The sequence below is a fragment of the Nipponia nippon genome, unplaced genomic scaffold, assembly GCF_047370975.1.
Source record: "Nipponia nippon isolate SJK-2023a ecotype South Korea unplaced genomic scaffold, ASM4737097v1 scaffold_1, whole genome shotgun sequence".
In the NCBI taxonomy this organism is placed as follows: domain Eukaryota; kingdom Metazoa; phylum Chordata; class Aves; order Pelecaniformes; family Threskiornithidae; genus Nipponia; species Nipponia nippon.
Genome location: NW_028262290.1, coordinates 8,136,866 through 8,157,021, shown reverse-complemented (window position 1 = coordinate 8,157,021; position 20,156 = coordinate 8,136,866). Strand labels below are relative to the sequence as shown.

Genomic DNA, 20,156 nt, shown 5'->3' with positions numbered 1-20,156 from the left:
GGAATTCCTGCAGAACAGCAAGAATATAACTAAACAAGTTAAAAAGGGTCCTTAGCCCACCGTGTTTACAATAAGGCCTTAAAGAGACAGCATCCATACAGATAGGAGGGTCAGATGGTATACTGCTTAGTCGGGCAGGCAGCTGCCTCGGCACAGCACCTAACCCTGCTGAAAACCCCAGCCTTACCAGATCTGGCACGGAGAGAGGTTTAATGAAGGTTTCCAAGGGTAATGAGTTCGTCTGTAACAGATGTGCAGAAGGAGCGACGCCGAACAGCAGCTGTGCTCAGGACAGTGGCAGTAAATAGGTGACATTATACAGATGGGCTGCTGTGTATGCTGTCACATCATCATTTACTAGAAAATAAATAGGGAGTTTCAGTTTGGGCATGAAGCTTTTTTTTTGGGGGGAGGCATTCTTGCCATTTTTTAGTGTCTTAGTTTAAAAGAAACGGGCAAAGTCTACCACTCTGATACTTCTTTTTCTTAGTCTACTTATATTCAATATATTTCAGTGAAATTACATCCCATTTTTGGTTCAGAAAAATCAGTTTATAGTATGGTTAAATATTGATTCTTCGGTATCTTGAAGAAATGAAGTTTTATTCCATTTTACAGTAAAGAGACATATTACTTGTTCTCTCCCTGCCAACTCTGTGTTTAAGTATTGCTAGCCAACGGAAGTTTAACTAGCAAAAAAAATTTCTCAGGATTAAAGTTACCAAGGGTGCAATATAAACTACTCCTACAAAGTACTTAAAATCCTTACAAAATGTTAAAGTGTTCTTGTAACATATTGAGAATAAATTAGGAGCAAGTTTCCCCACATTCCCATACTTAAGCTGAGGAGGTCCGTGTCATAGCGTATGTCTAACGTACTTAAAACCGAGAGTGATAAAACAAAATTCAGCATACTTCCTTTTACGTAACATTTTGTTATATCTCTGTGGCAGAAGTGATAAGAACACCACATATTGGCAAACCTTCAAGTAGCAGAAGATAAAATTTTCAGGCAGCACGCTGACTTTGGGAAACACTATTTTTAGGGCTACTTAAGCATCTAATTACTTTATAATCCTCGAGAATTAGAAAATCATTTGTAAGTGGGATATTCTCACCTGATTCACTTTCATTTTTTTTTTTCTCATGATCTCAAAAAGTTTGGATTCTTAGGCTTGGTGAAGTTTTCCTTTTCTACATAAAATATGAAGACTGATCACCACGTGTCCAGAAACCTCGGAGACTGGGCTCGCTCCTATGTAATGTTTGCTATGACAATTTACTTGTCAGCGATGGACAGTTTATCTTCATAACATCAATCAAGCTTTTGGGCCCTCACAGAAGTGTTCTCCGAATTAGAGGATTTGGTGAATCCTTTCCTCGGACAATACCATCCATAAGACTTGCCTGGTATCTTTCCACACCTAAGGAAAAGCCATCTTCGGAGCCCCCTAGAAGATACCTTTGTGAAATATTCCTAGCTGCCACCAACCCTGACGATGCAAATTCCTTAAAATGCAAACCGGCACGATATTCCTCCTCCACGCGTTTACAGCTCAGAGCGAAGAACAGGCTCTGTTTAAAGCAGTAAAAAATTACGTACCTGCTCCTGCTACTAGATCTAAGCAAAGGGAGCCTGAACTTACTCAGCCCTTAGAGATAGAGGCAGTCGTACAACAACCCTTGTTAGGCCACGGCAACTCTTCAAAAGTGCATTCAGACGGGTGCGTCTAACAAATTTAACTACCAAGCAAAAAGCCACCTCCTATAAAAGAAACAAAAAAAGAAGAGAGATCTTCGTGAACATTTCTGGATCCTTGTGAACATTACCCAGTTCACCTTCTTCTGTTTATTGTCTACAAATAAAATTTGTACTCTGGCAAAAAAAAAAAGCTCCTTCATACGTCTGCCTTCGTTAAACTTGGAGGATTCGCTCCCCCTTTTCCTGTATTCTCAGCCTAAGGCCACCAAACACACGAGCTCCCATTTTGCCGTACTGGAACTTGCTTCCCTGTTCTCTCTCCTGGGGAGGGAGAACTCTTCCTTTACTTCTCAGGAGACGAGCAGGAGTGAAAGACAAGGAGCTCCTTTATTGCAGTTAAAGGAACTCTGCATTTCCTTTTGTCCGAAAGGAACCAACTGGAACGCCCTACGATTTCTAAGGTGGGACAAAGCTCTTCAGCTTAATTATGTGAGTGGATTAAAAAAAATAAAACCTGAAGGGCCAGCACTACACCCCACAAAATAAATATAAATTTGCCATAAACATGTTCTTCTATTTGCTTTAAAAGTGTCTTTTCAACATTGCCATCTAGGAATTGCCAAAACATTTGTTCCTAACAATGTAAGCGCCAAAGTTTTTTTATTCCTAGAAAAAAAAATAAAAATTGACAGGGTCCAGTTAAAAAAAGCTACATGATCACAACATCACCGCAAAATTCATAAGCCTGGTAATTCTCATTTGCCGACACTCAGGCATACACCGTAGGGACCACAAGCTTCAGAGGAAGGAGGAACACAAGGGAGGCAGTGCCGTGCCAGTGTTTCCCCTACAGATAGACGGGCAGATCTGTATGCGCACGTGTGTCTGATAACGTGACTTGATACTGCAGGCTTTATTAATCTCTCTTTATGGGAGTACATAAAACTTTATTACAGAAACAGCAACACTAAATTCCTGCGCGTAAATTCGCTGCACAGTAATCTCAAGCTGTGAGGAACACCATTTTGTGATTAGGACCACACAAAATGTGTTCTGCTTACTCCCTTTTTTTTTTTTTTTTTTTAATTTTTCATTAGAAAATAACTAGCCCTTGTGGCTACAGAGGCAATCTTCAAGAAGGGAAATCAGTGATGGTTATGTCAAAGCAGTTCTTTGTTCCAGTCGTGCAGCCAGGTGGCACATTGCTGAGCACCAGCAATGCTCTGGACGGCACATGGAAGCCAGAACGTCTCAATACAAGTGGGCAAAGCGGCAGACTTTTTTGTTCTGCGTGAACCAAGATAAACACAAGACAAGCCTGGTAGGACCCAACAACGCTGCGAAAAAATCCTGCCGCAAGAGTGGAGGAAGGAAGACACCTTTCAATAATCAGTTCCTTCATTTAAGTAACCTTGCCTTAAATAGCACTTGTATTTAGGCCGCACCTTGAGTACTGTGTTCAGTTTTGGGCCCCTCACTACAAGAAGGAAAGAAGGACATTGAGGTGCTGGAGCGTGTCCAGAGGAGGGCAACGAAGCTGGTGAAGGGTCTGGAGCACAAGTCTTATGAGGAGCGGCTGAGGGAACTGGGGTTGTTTAGTCTGGAGAAGAGGAGGCTGAGGGGAGACCTTATGGCTCTCTACAGCTACCTGAAAGGAGGCTGTAGCGAGGTGGGGGTCGGCCTCTTCTCCCAGGTAACAAGTGATAGGATGAGAGGAAATGGCCTCAGGCTGCGCCAGGGGAGGTTTAGGTTGGATATTAGGAAAAATTTCTTCATGGAGAGAGTGGTTAGGCATTGGAACAGGCTGCCCAGGGAAGTGGTGCAATCACAGTCCCTGGAAGTATTCAAAAATCATGTGGATGTGGTGCTTAGGGACGTGGTTTAGAGGTGCACCTGGCAGTTAGGTTAACGGTTGGACTCGATGATCTCAGAGGTCATTTCCAACCTTAATGATTCCATGATTCTATTAATTGTATCAAAATAGCTTGGGGTAGGGGGACATATGCCTCATCACTAGAATTTAAATTTTGGACCCAAAACTCTGTAGGAGCCTGAACTACTTGACAGAAAAAAGGAAGACTCCAACAGAGCACTTCACTGAAATGCAGGATTCTTCAGTAAGGTTACTTTCTTCATAGAATTATAGAATGACCTGAGTTGGAAGGGACCCACAAGGATCATCGAGTCCAACTCCTGTCCCTGCATAGGACAACCCCCAAAATCATATCATATGTCTGAGGGTGTTGTCCAAATGCTACTTAAATATTGTCAGGCTTAGTGTCGTGACTACCTCCTGGGGGAGCTTGTTCCAGTGCTCCACCACCCTCTGGGTGAAGAACCTCTTCCTAATGTCCAATTAGGACCTTCGGTAAATTTAATCAGGTCCTTGGAAGTGGAAGTTTCTCTTCAACACTGCAATCTGAATTAAAACACATCTTTAAAATAGAAGGTATTTTACAATACAGGCAAGCATTCTGCAGTTGAATGAAATCGTTATCGCCCCTGCTGAAGAGGTACCAGGTAGCGACAGGCTTGGTTCTGCGCAGAAGCTTTCCCCCCACGTCCTATGGGAGCTGTGGAGGCCGGAGGTACCAGTGCCCAGACCAGGTCCAACAGATGCGATGCACTGGTGACACCACCGCACCCCTGCAACTCAAAAACTAACCAGGCCACGCTTCCGAAATTCAACACCGAGCAGCAGAACGTGAAGCAAAGTCAGAAAAATTCAGCTAATTTCAAGTGAACAAATAACGCAAGGACATGCACGTCACCAGTAGCATTTGAAAGGATATATTCTAGTAGTTAAAAAACCCTAGCTGTTCCTGATGAGAAACTCCACATGAGAAAACGAGTATCTTGTTTCCGTTTAGCTTAAAACCCTTTCACTTGTTCTGGCATAAATGCATATGAAATTAATCTGGAACTGTTTTTGGACCCAAAGTTCAATATAAAGTACGATGTACAAGAAAAATAATGGAAAATGTTCTTATCATACTGCCACCCACTTCGTTTCTAGCAGCACACATTGCACATACCGTGGTATTTAGGCATTGAGAAGCGAAAAGAAAGTTTATATGGCAAAATTCAGCAAAACTAAAGACGTCTCTGCATTTTAATGTCATCCGAAGAAGTTAAGACAAAAACATAAGTCTAATCCTGCTCTCCCTGGAGCTTAAACTGGCTTCAGCAGCTTTGTTTACATACCTAATATACTAATAAGTATAAATCACACATATGCGTAACTCCCTTGTCGAAAACAAGAATTTCTCACGTTATTGAAAATACGGAGCAGGTATATTAACCAAAATTAAGCATCTTCTGAATGCTCCTTGATTGGAATTATAAACAACCTATTTTATTCTTAAAAAGTTGAAGTTCATTCACATGCATCAAAACAAGCATAAAAATTTTGTCATCTCTAATGCAAATCGAGCATTTTAAGGATTTATCACTAGGATATATCACTTTATCACTAAAGGATATGGTCTAATTACACAGGGGCGGAAGCAAACAGTCCCATGTGAAACTACGCAAAGTAGGGCTTCTGTTATTAGCATATGGCTGTCATTTAGAAACCACTTACAGAGTTCAACAGTTGACTGAAAAATCTCAAACTGTGCAAGCGTCCTCTGAATTGAAACTGGTCTTGTGTATACAATCGTCTCAAAAAATTTCGTTCTGAATTTTAGCACCCCTCCTCCCCTTCCCCAGGTTTCTTATTTGGAATTAACTTTTCTAGAAAACAAGTCTTTTCACATTTAAAAATGACAGGTGCGGTGTTGGGTTTTGTTTGGTTGGGGCTTTTTTGTGGCGTTCTTTGCTTTTTAATCAGCTTTAAGCAAATAAAACTGGGAAGCAGCAGTAAATTTAAGCTACAAAGGAGAATACCTCAATTCTCTGAAAGAGAACAGGTTACTTCAGCCATTTTTTGATTTTTTTTCCCCCTTTTTCAGCTTTTCAATGAAAAATTATGAAGTAATTTTTCAGCATTTGTATCTCAGCCATACCTGCAGCTTTCACTTCATTTAATTTGGAGCCTTGAAGCAGAAGCCACCAGCTGTTCTACGGGCTTTGGCCTCTGGCACCACCACACAGCCACACCAGTGCCTCTGACCTGAAAACTCTATATTAAATACCTTTTTTTTTTAACTCCCTCCTCATGAAGATTCCTCCTTCTGGTAAGATAACACCAGCTTTTTTAGAAGATTGCTGCAGGAAGAGGTAGGGGGTGTTTGTTTAATAGCAGAAGGAGGGTTTCATTAATGCTTCTCCGAGGGCGACTGTATGGAATTTGTGTCTCCAGCTGACAGAGCCAGACCAGTAAAACCCTTGGCGTGTGGCGCAACCGAGGAATGGCTACGCCAGGAGAACCAGGGCAGCTGCAGCAGTGGCGGTACCGGCCGTACGTTGTGCCTCCGTTGCAGGTAGGAGGAAGGAAGCAACCTGCAATAGCTCCGGCAGACAGTTTAATAGGACAGACCAGCCTTCATGTGTAGCGGGCACAAGAGATGATATTTCATGAGATCACCCTCAGCTATAGCCTTTCTGTTGACTACCAATACTAAATTGGAATGCAGGTTGAGGAGAGATTTGCTAGCTTACAAATTCCTTAGACTTCAAGTGTGAAACATCTCCAAAAAAGATTATTAATATATCACGTTTTCTATTGGTTAGTAGATAGTCAATTCAACTTTTATTAATATTTGGAGAAATGTGTTTATAAAAATGCACTAAGCTATGCACTTAATGTATATGTTTTCAGCATGTTTTCCATAACCTTAAGTAACCAGAGTTCAGTTCACAAAGCGGCTTTCATCCCTGCCACCTCCCTCTTTTCCTGTCAAAGATAAAGCTTGTGTAAAGTTTGGAAAAATAATTTTCCGCTTTATTAAAATGGCAGACTTTTTAGACAGATAAAGGCATATTGTTTACAGGAAATTATTTCTCTGCCGAGAAAGCGATGTTATCAGGCAACAAATGATCCCGACTGACATGAGCTACGTTTCCTTCGCTCTGCTTACAGGGCCCATGCATTGTTTCGTGGGTTCGGCCTTCCTCTCTTTTAAAGATGCACGCGTTGGAGGTCTGCTGTTCCTTAGCAGAAGGGAAGGAAAAAACCCACAAACCAACCATCCCTGGAGGTATTTAAAAGACGTGCAGATGTGGGGCTTAGGGACATGGTTTAGTGGTGGCCTTGGCAGTGCTGGGTTAACGGTTGAGCTCGAAGATCTTGAAGGTCTTTTCCAACCTTAACGATTCCATGATTCTGTGAAACAACTTAGAGCTTTCCTGAACTGTCTGAACAGACTGCAGCATCACAGTTAAGACTCTTACTACTTATATTCAACTCCTACAGAATCACGTGGATTCAATAGTGATTCAAGAGTATTATGTGGAAGTTTTCAGTAGTTTTACCTGTGCCCTTATTCACTGCACGCACAGAACCACTATAAAACGTCAACTAAGCTGGTTAGAACTGGTGTAGCTGGTTGAGAGGGCGCGCACTGAATTACGGGAAGAACAATCTTGGTGAACACAACAGACAAGAAAGGTGGGTATCAATGTACTTTTATTTAAATAAGCACTTGGATTTTTAGCGTAAGACACAAACAGGAAGAATTAAACAGAAGAGTAAATGCATATTTTCAAGATTGCCATAAAAAAAATTAACTGTGCCTACGTGTTTCTCAAGAGAAATTTAATTTTTGACTAATGTTAAGTGACTTACCATTGGTGCAATATCTATGTAAAACTTCCAGACAATCTTATAAACCATGCACATTGTATCCTTTTCCCAGCTATTTATCCAAATTTGTTTTATGCCATCACTGGTGCCATGGGACGATGACTTACCTGTTTAAAAAGCACCAACACAAGGGAAGAAAAATGTGAACTGCGTGATTTAACACAGAGCTTCAAATTCTGCAGTGTTATTTAATGCTTGGAATCTTCGAACACACATTCTACGTCAGAAGTTTAACTTTTTGGTTTACTTTCGTACAAACTAGAACGATAAACACCCAATAAATGCGGATGAGGAGGATCAGTACGAGAATTTGTCTATTTAATTCTCAAATTAAGACTTTTACAGAACGTAAAACAAGTTAGCAGCCTGCACTTTTACAACACCCACACGTGCAGCCAAGCGCATGGAAGGATGCACACAGGCACAGTACTCATTCTCCTATCAAATCCTCACTAAAAAAACCCAACAAAAGACCCCAACAGTTTGGCCTACCTTTAGAAATTTCACCTTGCGATACTGGTCCTGACACCGTCCAGGGAGCGTGTTGTCTCCCTTAGGAGGAGCCAAGCCACTGGAAATTGTTTGACGAGAATCTCATTGTAACTTACTCTACTGCCCATTTATCCAAGGAGTAGCTAAACAAAATGTAACCCCCCCAAACCTGAAACCACTATAGGACTTAAACTACGACAAACCCCAAATATTCAAAATACATTAATTAAATTTCAAGCTTCAATAGACTCTTTGTTTTTACTAATTTTAGTAAATTTAGTAAAAACTCCTACTTATTTTTTTAAGTATCCCATCAAAAGCAGTCACAACTGTTCTTTCTATAATGAAAAAACAGTGAGACTTCAGTTTTGGTCATATTTATAATTTCTGCAATATGAATTCTAGATCTCAAATGCATTTAAAACAACCCTGCTGGAACAGCAAATGCACACCCCCACCTGCTCAGATTGTTTACTCGCTATACCCGCGGCCGGTTAGTTCCAGATAGAGGCACTTGCTGAAAAGAAGAATCTTTACAGCTTTTGGTTGACAGTAATTTGATTTGAGGATTCTTTCTTGCCATCAAACCCTTTTTTTTATTTGTCACTGCAGTGTCCCACGGCTGCATCAGCACGCGGCGCCACAGAATACACCAAGCGAGGGAACTGATCCAGCTCGAGAAAGAAGAGCAAGAGCATTTCGCTGCACCCTCGGTGATGCGATAGGAGATGTGCACACACCGCACATTCCTTTATACCAGCAAGGGGAGAAATCATTAGTGAAACAGGTCAAGAGCACATGTCAGCATTAATCACTGCAGAACACACAACAGCAAAGCTGCACCGTGCCACAGCCTCACAGGTACGTCCTTCTCACCGCCGCCTCTGTGCTGCTGTCCTGCTGCCACAAGCCGACATTCCCGGAGCACAGCAACTCACAGGAGGAAGCTTTTCCAGAAAGGAGAGAAGAGACACACCAGCAACCTCCAGGGAAGTTCTCTCGGACATCGGGACGCCACGAGGCATCTAACTCTGGGGAACAGAACAGACAGACACACATGCAGGTTCTTTTCTGGAGGTAAGCTTTTCTAACGGCACGATCTCTCCTAAGGAGGACACTTGCATCCCTCACACTTCTTCAGTTCACCCCGACTGGAAAGGTCAATGCATTAAACAGATGCACTAAATCAAAATCCACCAGTTTTTTATAGACATAGACATGCACACACAGTAAATACATGGTTGTACTGCAGCGTTCACACACCCGAATTCTGCACAAATACAGAATTTGATGCATTTTTTTGCATGCAATTGTTTGCAGGGCCATGTATTGCACATACCCTGCCCACAAGGATTTCTGCAAGTTAAAAAGACCTCTTTTACTAAAAACAGTTAGATTTGGTACTTAATATTCTCCAAATGCTGGAGCCATACTTCATTTAACAACGCATCCATCACTAGCAGGAATGGGATCCCAGGACATAAGAAATGATGTAAGAAGAGTTACGTGGGAAGCTAAAGATGCTCATCTCCTTCCTTCCTCTCCTATCTAGATTTTCCCTGTCAAAATGAGATGTTTCTCATTTTGTTAGATATAAAGGGCAACAGAAATGGTTGAATCTTAGTAGGTTTACTTTAATGATCTGTTGGGTTGTTTGTTTGGGTTTTGGTTTTTTTGTTTGTTTTGGTTTGGTATTTTTTTAGCATTACCCAGTAATCTGTTCCTCCTTTGACAATGAGCAAGCAGGTAACAAGTAATAAATCACTGCTGCAATTGAGAATTGAACATTCAGTATAAGATTTTAGATTATTTCTCTATCATCAGATGATCAGAAGTTGCTTTTCAAGCAAAGATATACTATCACAACTTATTTGCCATTAGAAAAAGATACAGATTTCATCAGACTGCTTCACAATAAACATGTATGCCTTTATACAGCCAATATAAATCATAATTTGAGTATTAAGATATTTATAGAAATACATACTACTACCACAGAAATTAGAGTACTTACAATACAATAAACTGATTTGAATACTACTGAAAAATAGTATTCCGTTCTTGCCACTATGTCACTCGATCATTGAGGAAAGCTGCCTTTCCAAGTCAGTTGAAGTAAACATCCACCCCCCAGCCCTACCACTTGTTATAGCTGAGTGTAGGATGTTTACAGGAACTAAAAATTAGCTTAACAATACAAATACAGCATTGGCTTTCAAGATATCCAACAATGAATCTGCACAGACATACTTCAATGTATTGCGTGAGCTACAATGTGTGCAACTTGTAAGGCACATGCAACACTTACTAAGCCTTACTAACATTATGAAGTTGGAAGACATTTTTAATATTTCATCTTCTAAATATCAGAACACGGTAATGCACATGTACCGTCCCTGATGCTGTAGAGGAACAAGAAGGAAAATAGGAGAGAAGTTTCTCACAGCCCATGCAGACCAGCATTCTGTCGCACTTACCTGCCAAGGCCCTTGAGATGCTCAGAGCAGGCACCACCTAGAAATCTCAAATTCAAATAGTTTTCAAAACTGAAACTCAACACCAAAATATATATGGCAGATGAAGGGGGTGGTACAAACTTGGTAACAGTCCCCAAAGATGTCCATCTTAAACTGTTTATGCAAAAATAAACCTCTGTGGCGTTGAACATTTCAACAGTTTCCCTTAACGTGCTAAATTTTACAGCTTTTTTTTTTTTTTGCTACGTTTGTACAACTTCCTATTTGTGTTGTATTTTCTTAAACTAATTCCCCTTCCTCCTCCAGAACTTTTTCAAGGTATGCCTATTATTTCCATCTTTTTTGTTCTTATTTTCTTCCACATGGATTTAGCTACTCAGAAATACAAGTTACTGTAACAGCAAGAACACTGTTACTTTACCTTCCACACCTTATCTTAGATTTTACAGGTATGTTTCATTTAACGTCTACAGTCTCAAACAAACAAGATCTCAGCAGTTCGGGAAAAGACTACTTCAATGAACTCGCATCAGCCGAGAGGCCAAGCCCCCGCCTCCTCACAGCTCTTGGCTGAACCGGTGTTTTGCAGATTTACTGGGGGAAGGAACCACAGATGCAGATTATTTCATGCATAGGGGAGGGGGGGGGGAAGCCCTCCAAGTGTTTAACAGTTGTTCTTTGTATGAAGAAAAACATGAGCTCAAGCATTTCTGCTGAATGCAGCTGCGAGTTCACAGCAAGGGAAGACAGTGCTTCACCGAGGCCGGTCTAGAGTCACCGAGGGCTTTGACGTATTGCTTTCAAGCAGTCACAGAAACCACAGGCAACTGATCCAGAGCCCGAACACCAGTCTTTCACAGGCACTCCACTTGCTCAGCAAGCGAGGACCTTCATATTCCTCCCTAGCTTCCACCTCCACAGGTAACTGAGCATCGCACCTGCACGTACAGCGCGCGACAGCCACCCAACATTGCCAGCTGCCTGTCCACAATTCCACTGCTGGCCTCTGGGCCACCAACCTGCTTTTCATTCAGGTATTTTCCTCCAGTTCGAAATGCACTGCAAAGCATCAGAAACTGCTCCGTGACTCCTTGCGATATAAGCCACAGTCGCAGGCCTCACGTTAATGAGGTGAGGTAACCTGCTTGCTGATCACCAGGCTGACGTGTCAAATCTGCCTCTGTCATTCCCAAAACTCAGTGTTCCTGTGCTGCCTCATTCTGCAACAGTTGCTTCAGCTCCTCCTCCCCACCAGCAGAACTGCAGAGCTAGCATGCCAAATTCCCAGCACCCCTTCCCAGCAATCCCAGTCCCGCGAGCTCACCTGGAATCACAGCATAAATACGCATTTGGACACCACTTTAAGAGACCCCAGCTTCTTCAGCTGCAAACAGCTGCCACGTCTGAGACACATTAAGATGTTCAGTATTTTGTATTTCACGTAGAGAAAAAGGAGATCCTTGTATTTCAGACACTTGGCAAAAAAACCTCGAACAAAAATGCAGTGTGTTTTTTTAAATTTATTTCCTGCAGTTACAAGCCACTTCAATTCGTTTTCACATGAAGACATATGACAGCTGTGTTTGAGTACATGTATTAGATACTAGTAGAATACAAATGTACGCACAAGTAAAATTCCACAAGACTGGACTGACAAACTGCAAGTGAACTAAGGTTATAAAAAAAAAAAAAAAAGCACTACTGTTGCCTGGCACGTGGAAAGGCTAAGACAGCACTAACCAAAATATCTCATAAGTAATCTAGTAGACAAGATGTTTACTTTGATCATTCAGAGAAGTTTGTTAACAGAGAACACTGCCTTTCTAAGTCCAAATGCGATAGAGAACTAGGAATTACTAAATATTGACAGCAAAGAAAGCTTGGAAAACAACTACCAGCATTTTTTTTTTTTTTTTTAAGAAATCAAGATCTGTAGATTCTGCTTCAGAGTCCTTTTTATAAATATGCCTATATGAATTATCAAGCCAAACATAACATTTAAAACAACCTGATTTTAACTGAGATTGTATTAAGTGTGCAAGTTGCTCTAAAACAAAGCTTCGCAGAGGAGCTAGCAATGAATTGGATCACTAAATAAGTCCAGTACCTTCTGTCACTGCACGTGTCCCTGTGTCACCAGACAGGACACCCAGGGAACAGACACAGCATAGCTACAGTCCCGGAACCGGCCCAGAAGCAGAATGGCTGCCCTTAGTTCACGTTTGGTCATTCCCTGCCTGCTTGAAAATCACTGCCTTTCTAATGCTTATTAGTCTAGCTTTCCCAGGATTAAGAAGTCACGAACAGTTGTAATTCTGATAAATTAAAGAGAAAAATCTTTCACTTTTCTAAGTATTTGTAACTTCGGACATAATCTTTTATAGAATCAATATAGCAAAGTTGAACAAATAACACCTAGGTTTACTATACTATCAAATAAACAGTTTTTCTTTTAAGCGTTAGGGAATAAAAAGATAACATTTTAGGAGGGGGAGAACAAAGATCTGAAATAGCGCAAGAATATTTTGTCTCAGCAGCAGCAGAAGTTACTTGCATAGGCCATTCCTTTAAAAAAAAAAATAATCAAAGACTAGAGAGAAACAAAGAAGAAAACAAATCCCAGACACGATCCAGGAAACAGCACGTGCAGATCCCACTCTGAGAAAAGTGGAAAGCGCTGTTTGCAGATAGCTGCTCCTGTTGACACGATTGCTTTACGTCATTTTGGAACTCAATCAGTGAAGAGTTAACTCTGAAGAAGTACTTTCAAAAGCTGTTATTTACATGAAAAAATAAACCTTTGTAGTGCCACGGTGGGGAGCTGCACAAACCAAGATGACAACACCACAAACGCTACGTATACGCTACGCATTGTTAGCGCAAAAATACATCCCGTGTCGTATTTTTTTAACCTTTATTTTGGCCTTGGGTTATATCCAGCTTACAAACAATAAGAGCACCACCCACTCGTAAGGAGACTCGGAACACGGCATTTCAGAAACAACAACAAAAAGCAAGGCACAGCAGAAAATGCCTGCTAAGTATTGGACAGGATTTATAATAATTTTTCCTAGGAGTCAAAAGTAACAGAAGCTGCTAAACCAGACAATTCAAAAAGCAAGTCTGGTTTATGGGTGATCGTACAAGAAATTAACCACCACTTGCCGTTATGTTCCAGGGAAGCATAATTCCGTAGCTCATACCACAAAGCAGCGAAGAACTCTGTTTTGACTGATTCACATGCGACAGCTTTGCATCTCCATTTCAGACGAGATTTCAAGAAATCGTACCTGCACTATTAATAACAATCAGGTTAACTCGCTTGAAGGCAATTCAACTGTGTCTACAGAAAGAGCGTTAGAGATACATATGTGCGGATGTATTTCTGACAGCTTTTCCTTTCATGTTGTCCAAGAATAGCCAGGTGCAGCAAACATCTGACTGAAAGCTAGAACTGGTACAGCTTCCAGTCGGGGATGTTTACAGCAACAGACTACTATACATCACTGCCACTGTCTAACGGCACAAAGCAGCCGGCCACCTTTAGAGGAGGGGAAATAAAAAGAAAAGATTTAAGACACGGTTCGCTAACATTCCAACCAACTACTGTTCAGCTCATTCTGAAGAAAACCTTATTTCAGGAACAAAACATGTTACTGTCACATTCAGTAACAAAAACACAGTTCTAGATTCTCAACTTACATTAAATTAACAAAGTTTCTAAATGTAACATATTAGAAAACAAATTCTCAATTTTTAATGTACATTTTAAGACCTCTTTAGGTTCAAATGTATTTATTTTTATTTACATATATTTATAAATCTATTTATACATTTAAAGTATAAATATGTATTTATAAAACTATTTTATTTATACATTTAAAGTAAAAAATAAAAATAAAATAGATTTTTTTTTTTTTTAAAGATCCCTTGACTTTACTTCCCCATGCCCTCATTCCAGGAGCTCTCAAAAATAAATGGACTTCTACTTTTACTTCTACTTTCAACGTCCTATGAATTTTACAGATAGCTATCCTTTCATAATTATTTCTATTTTTAAATAAAGCTATATGCAAAATTAGACACACAACACAATTTCGTAACAAAGTTCATAATAAAAAAAAATACTGGAAACAAACTTCAGAGCGTTCTGGAAACATTTACTTTCGGTGTCAGAATCCTACCTGATCAGTCTAAAGCTGTATTACAACCAACTAATTAAAAAAACCAAAACCAAACCCAACCCCCCAACCACTTCTCTCTGGGTGAGCGTTAAAGAAGAGGGACAGAGGGGGAGCAAAACCAGTAACAGCCTCAGGATGGAACCATTTTACTTCCCATCTTCAACAAGTTACCATCAAAACTCCCACAAGACTGCATTCTATTCTGCAACAATCAATTTCCTTTAAGTCAAAAAAATCCTTTATAATATTTTAAATTAATATTTACAATGCATAACACTTAAAGAGAAATAACTTAAAGCAAAGTAATTTACTAAGTGCATTGCACTGAGTTAGTTGTTGCATATCTTCCCAACGCTCCGATTCCACACTGTTGTGCACAGAAATAATCCAAAAGTCAAAATTCAAAGGACTCCTGGGGGGCTCCTGCTGTTGCTAAAGTTTCCCCCTTCTTTGCGATTGATATGGAGGGTCTGCAACTGCTATCAGCAGATTTTTTTTTTTAACCATATAATTCTATTTTGATCATATTCACGTAATACTTGTATGCCTTCATTTTGTAGTTTATAGTGCAATACCTTCCTTTTACTAACAGAGCTGAAAGCAGATTGATGTACTCCCATTTAGCAGTCTTTATTCTTTCAGAAAAAAAAAGTATTTTGCAAGTAAACGTTTCTACTGCCAGGTTATATGCAGACTTCACCAATTTAAGGTTGTTTGTTGGGGGGGGGGAGGGGTCTGTTTAGGCCTCCACAGCAACTCATTAAAAAAATTATGACAAGGAGTTTAAAAGTGAAGAAGTACAATATTCCAGATTTCTCAGTTACAGAAACCCAATCACATCCCGTTTTCAAATAAAGGTTTCCTCCCGAGACATGAAAACTTGTTAGTAGTAAGCGAATTTCGTTATTGCAGCAGTATGCCAAGATTAACGAGGAAGCTGCATGCAGTCACTATGGATACCACGCTGACCTTCATTATTTTTGAGAATAAATAGTTAAAAAGCCAGCGGTCATTTGCAACAAAGGCCTCTTCAGGCTGTTCCAAAACTAAAAAATTCTGTTTTACATTGGAAAGAAATAGGCTATTTCATGCAGAGGTAGGCACATGGTATTTGACTAATTAGGCTGCTGAGCATTAGGTTGCAATGAACCATTTCTTATACTGCTTTCCTTTAACACTTACTTCTTAAGGAATAATGAAGGTTACTACAATGTCACCTGCCCAAAGAGAACAAACTCCCCACAACCTCCTTTTGTTTTAACATGTAAATCATCATAAAATAGCCAATATACGTGACAATGAAGTCTCTTGCTGCTTTATCAAACTCACTGGCAACTACAAATACGTACACAGCATCTTACAAAGTGACCGCATTTGCATAAAAGGAGTTGAAATTTTCATTTCCAAATGTGGTGATAAAAAGGTCGAGGTATTACAGATCACTTTGAACTTTTACAGAAGTTGTATTTTTTTCAAGCATTTAGCTGTACAATGAAAACTGAAGCTGTGTATTTATTACAAAGCATCTTCAGCTATTCTCCCAAACACTTTCTTTTTTTTTAAACAAACATAAGTAGACAGCTTTCATTAGAGGCACTGCCCCCTCATTTTCGTAAAGCTTAAAGCACTGAAAACAAACAGGATTTATTCGAATGTCATCACAAACCAATGAATATTGACTGCTGGCTTCTGTTAATGCCTTTAACTGTTTTTGTAAAGGACAGCAATAAAGATATCATTCCTTGATGTGTGAAACCCCCTCCTAACTCCACATGTAGAGACCATACAGAACGATGCAAATCTTTAAGATGACAGAAAGCCCTTTTGACACAGGAAATTTACCTATTTATCATTTTCCAACAGCAATTTGTGATCACCTGGCTAGGAACTGTTCTTAAGCTGTCAGTACCCTGGAATAACAAAAAGGGTTTAATACTGAAAAAAGGGAAACCATTATGATACCTACAGTTTGTGGTCACTCACAAGTTCCAACTCAAAGCCATGCAGGCCGCAGAGATTTACTGCAATTTTCCCACGCCTCCAGCGTTATTTTGCCAGTCACGCTGAACTTTTACCGCACCTTACGTGAGCATCTTGAGCAGAGAGTTCAACAAGACAGGAGGAAAGAGGGGAGGAAGGAGAATGGAAGAGGGTGGAGGCAAACTGCCAAAAAGAGAGTTTCGTCCTTCTCTTCTCCCCCCATCTTAAGGCATCCTCCCCCTACAAGCAGCATGACCACTATAATTCATTGAATTTGAAGCCTCAGTTGTCACACAGAAATAGTTAAATGCAAAGGAGTCTGTGGTCTGTGCGTGCATGCTCGTGTGTGCGTGCTGGAGTCAAGGTCCTGTCCATCAGCCCACCTATCAGTCAAAGCAGTTTAGCCACAGATGCCTGATGCAAGCAAAACAGTGACTAGAACTGACGGAGGGAGAGAGATGCTCACTTTTACTATGATTTTTTTAAGTCGTGCGTATTGACCAGAACAGAATGGAGAACTGACTATTAAAACCTAAATACAAAAGGGATTCTTGAACTGCACACAAATTTAAAACGAGTAGGAAGAGCTTCACAATACAAGTCAACAGCCAGCATTCACCAATTTTCTGGTAGCTAAATCTGGATTTTAAAATTCTATAGTACACTATAGTGTAGTCTGTTTAAAGACTAATGCCACATGAATTGATATGCTCTCAATATGCTGTTTTCTCCTTCCCCCACAAACTCCTCCAAAGTATAAATCTAGGCAAAAAAGTTAATATAAATCCAAACATTTGTTTTTAATAAATTCTCTCCCTTTTTACCTTATAGTAATGTAATTATACCAAATGATTTAAATGCAAACCCATTCCTCTGATACTACAGTTAAGTAGCCAGAACAGATTTTATACTGGAAGTCCCTATTTTCATTTTTTCCTCTTTCTTTGGTGAGGGGAGGGGAGGAGTCAGGGAAGGGAGAACAACTTCTTTTCACTAGACAGTTTATTTCTAGACTAAATACTCAAAGAAATTTATCCAACTCTGAAATATTAAGTGATTAAATTCTCACCATTTTTTATACACTTTTAACTAGCCTTATATTTCACAAGCATTTTTATTCCACTTTTTAAGGGATCACACAGAATAAATTGAGCTATTTGCCCTGGGTCAAACAGGGTGTCTGAATCAGCATTCCATTTTAAGAACCCTAGCTTGCAGCTCGTACGTAATCCAACTCACATCATCTCCAATGGCACTTATGTCACGCAGTGATTCAGATGTGTGTGACTGCCTTGAATATTGATTGTATGTTGTAGTGAGCTTCTCACACCCACAGAGTTCACTGCAGCGCTAGATGCTGTTAATGCATGATGAATTATGAAGTAGGAAGCATACGTAAGTAGTTTTAACACTGCATTTCCTGTGTATTTTCAGGAAAGCGGAGACTCTGCTGCTTTTGATCACTAATACATACACAGTATAACAATTTTGGTACAAGAGGTAGAATGATTTTTTAAATTGAGCCGTGAATTCTAAAACAATGAAAGAGATTGCATCTAACATTACCAATTGTAAAGAAAGAGGGGAAAAAAAAGTGTTGTGATATTTTAAAAACGTATGGGAAAGCACGAAAGTAGAATGTTACTAACATAGCTGAAACTGAATTTAAGTGAGGGCTGGATGCATATGCCATATGTAATAATTTCAGAAAAACAAAAACCTGGGAGTCTGTGTTGGAAAATAATATTCTTATCTGACAAAAGGAGATCTAAGGGGGACCACTACAGAAGGATGATGGTGTAAGCCAAAATAAAGTTCAGATTCAAAAGGGCCTCTGCCCAATTGCCCCACATCTCGGTCTGAACAAAGTTAGAACGAAATAATGAATTCAGTCTGCTAGGGCTTAGAATGATGGCAGCGATTAGACAACTACCACCACGGTCTTGTATTCCTCAGGCTGAGCAACACAGCTCAGCCTGAAGAAACTGCACGTTTATTTACAGAATACCATCTTGGCTCTCCATTAAGTGGAGAAACATACCCAAGAAGTTATTCAGCCAAATTAAGTCCTTATTTCAGGTAACCTGGAAAGTTCTGCAGGAATGGGTCATCTCCACAGTCACCACAGGGCAGGAACTGGCTAATCCACGATCATTTAGCTTTAAAAATGAACTAACAAAAATCCATCTACCACACTAAACTTATCATTAATGAATTACCCTCATAAAAATCCCAACCAAGAGGTTAACCTGCAATCAAGAACGGAAAAAGGAAGAATATCAGCACCCTTACTTGTACTTCTTTTCCTCAGAGCAGAGACACTCAGCAGTTTATATTGCTAGATGATACATAGCAACATGCACTGCTATTTTTGCTTTTTTAGATTTTAAACTTTTCTAGCAGGATAGCTACACCACAGTGCATTGACTGTAAGAGAAACCTGAACTAGAACTACAAATTTAAGAGAAACGGGAATACTCTGAACATATTAGGCCAGATTTCACATAAAGATTTGATCCCTTTCATTATGTTCCCATAAATGTATTCCTTCTTCAGATTTATCAAGAAATTTTGATTATAGGAATTCAATGGGTTTAACATATAACTCAATATTGCTGTCCACAGTACAGTTCTAATTTCATAGTTTCAGCTATTTACCTTTCTGTTTTGGTCCCTCTTACAGGAGACAATTTTTTTGCCTCATTCCTGGTAAAGAGCTACACTGAAAGTGGATTGTTTAATCTGGGGTAGATTCTTGGAGATACTTAATTAGAAACTATTAAAACAAATCACTTTGAATATTTTACAGCTACCTCTACCTGACATGTCTCCATGTTATCCTGAAGAGTCTTCCAATTCCTAATTTGGGCCCATAGTCTGCCTTTTCTTCTTTCAAGACAGCCGATCTCTCTGGTCCAAGGTGACAAAGCTGTCTGTAGAAAATGAGATCTTTCTTTTTAAAGGCATCTTTAAGATTCAGAAGATCCTCCAATCTGAAAAATACAAAGAAAGTTCGCACTACTGAATATACAAAACGTGATCCGATCGCTTTCTCTTTAAAGACAGTGGAAGACAGAAACAGGAGGGCAAAAAACAACCCTAACACTTGACAAGAAACAGAAACAAAGAATACATTTAACAGATGTTCTTTGCAGTAGTATCAGAAGAGCTCTACCCATAAAAAAATAACCTAAATACAAATAATTCAGTCTTCTATGATTTCCAGTAGCAAGTTGCCTAAAATGTTGAAGCTCTCCATGCCTGCCAACTCAAATATGGCCAAGCATGAATGGAAAAACCTCCCTAAAAAGATCAAGATCAAAAAAGCTGTATAAATACCTCATTTGTTAGGCCAGGTTGTGGGTTTGGTTTTTGTGTTGAATGGATATCAATTGAGTCTGGTGTAGCAGACTCGAATCAATGCCACATTTAGCATACTCCTTCTTCACTTAATGACTTTTCACTCACATTTGCAATTATAATGCTCTCGTGATATCAGCTGCCAACAATAGTTCTCTAACACTGTGATGGAAACAAGTTGAGAACTGCAAGGAGACATTCATACTGCAAAGTCT

General features: G+C 39.8%; 1 long non-coding RNA gene across 10 annotated transcripts in view; it reads right to left on the bottom strand.

Annotated features, from left to right (window-relative positions):
• Positions 1 to 20,156, bottom strand: part of LOC148057238 (uncharacterized) — a 45,246-nt gene that overhangs the window by 7,841 nt on the left and 17,249 nt on the right. For 9 of the 10 annotated variants that reach the window (XR_015701492.1, XR_015701509.1, XR_015701486.1 and 6 more), the window contains 4 exons: positions 19,401 to 19,574; positions 7,431 to 8,971; positions 1,647 to 1,765; positions 188 to 357 (listed from right to left, as the gene is read on the bottom strand). This is a non-coding gene — a long non-coding RNA (uncharacterized LOC148057238). Of the gene's footprint in view, positions 1 to 187; positions 358 to 1,646; positions 1,766 to 7,430; positions 8,972 to 19,394; positions 19,575 to 20,156 lie in introns of all 10 variants that reach the window. The other variant, XR_015701513.1, reaches the window with a different exon arrangement.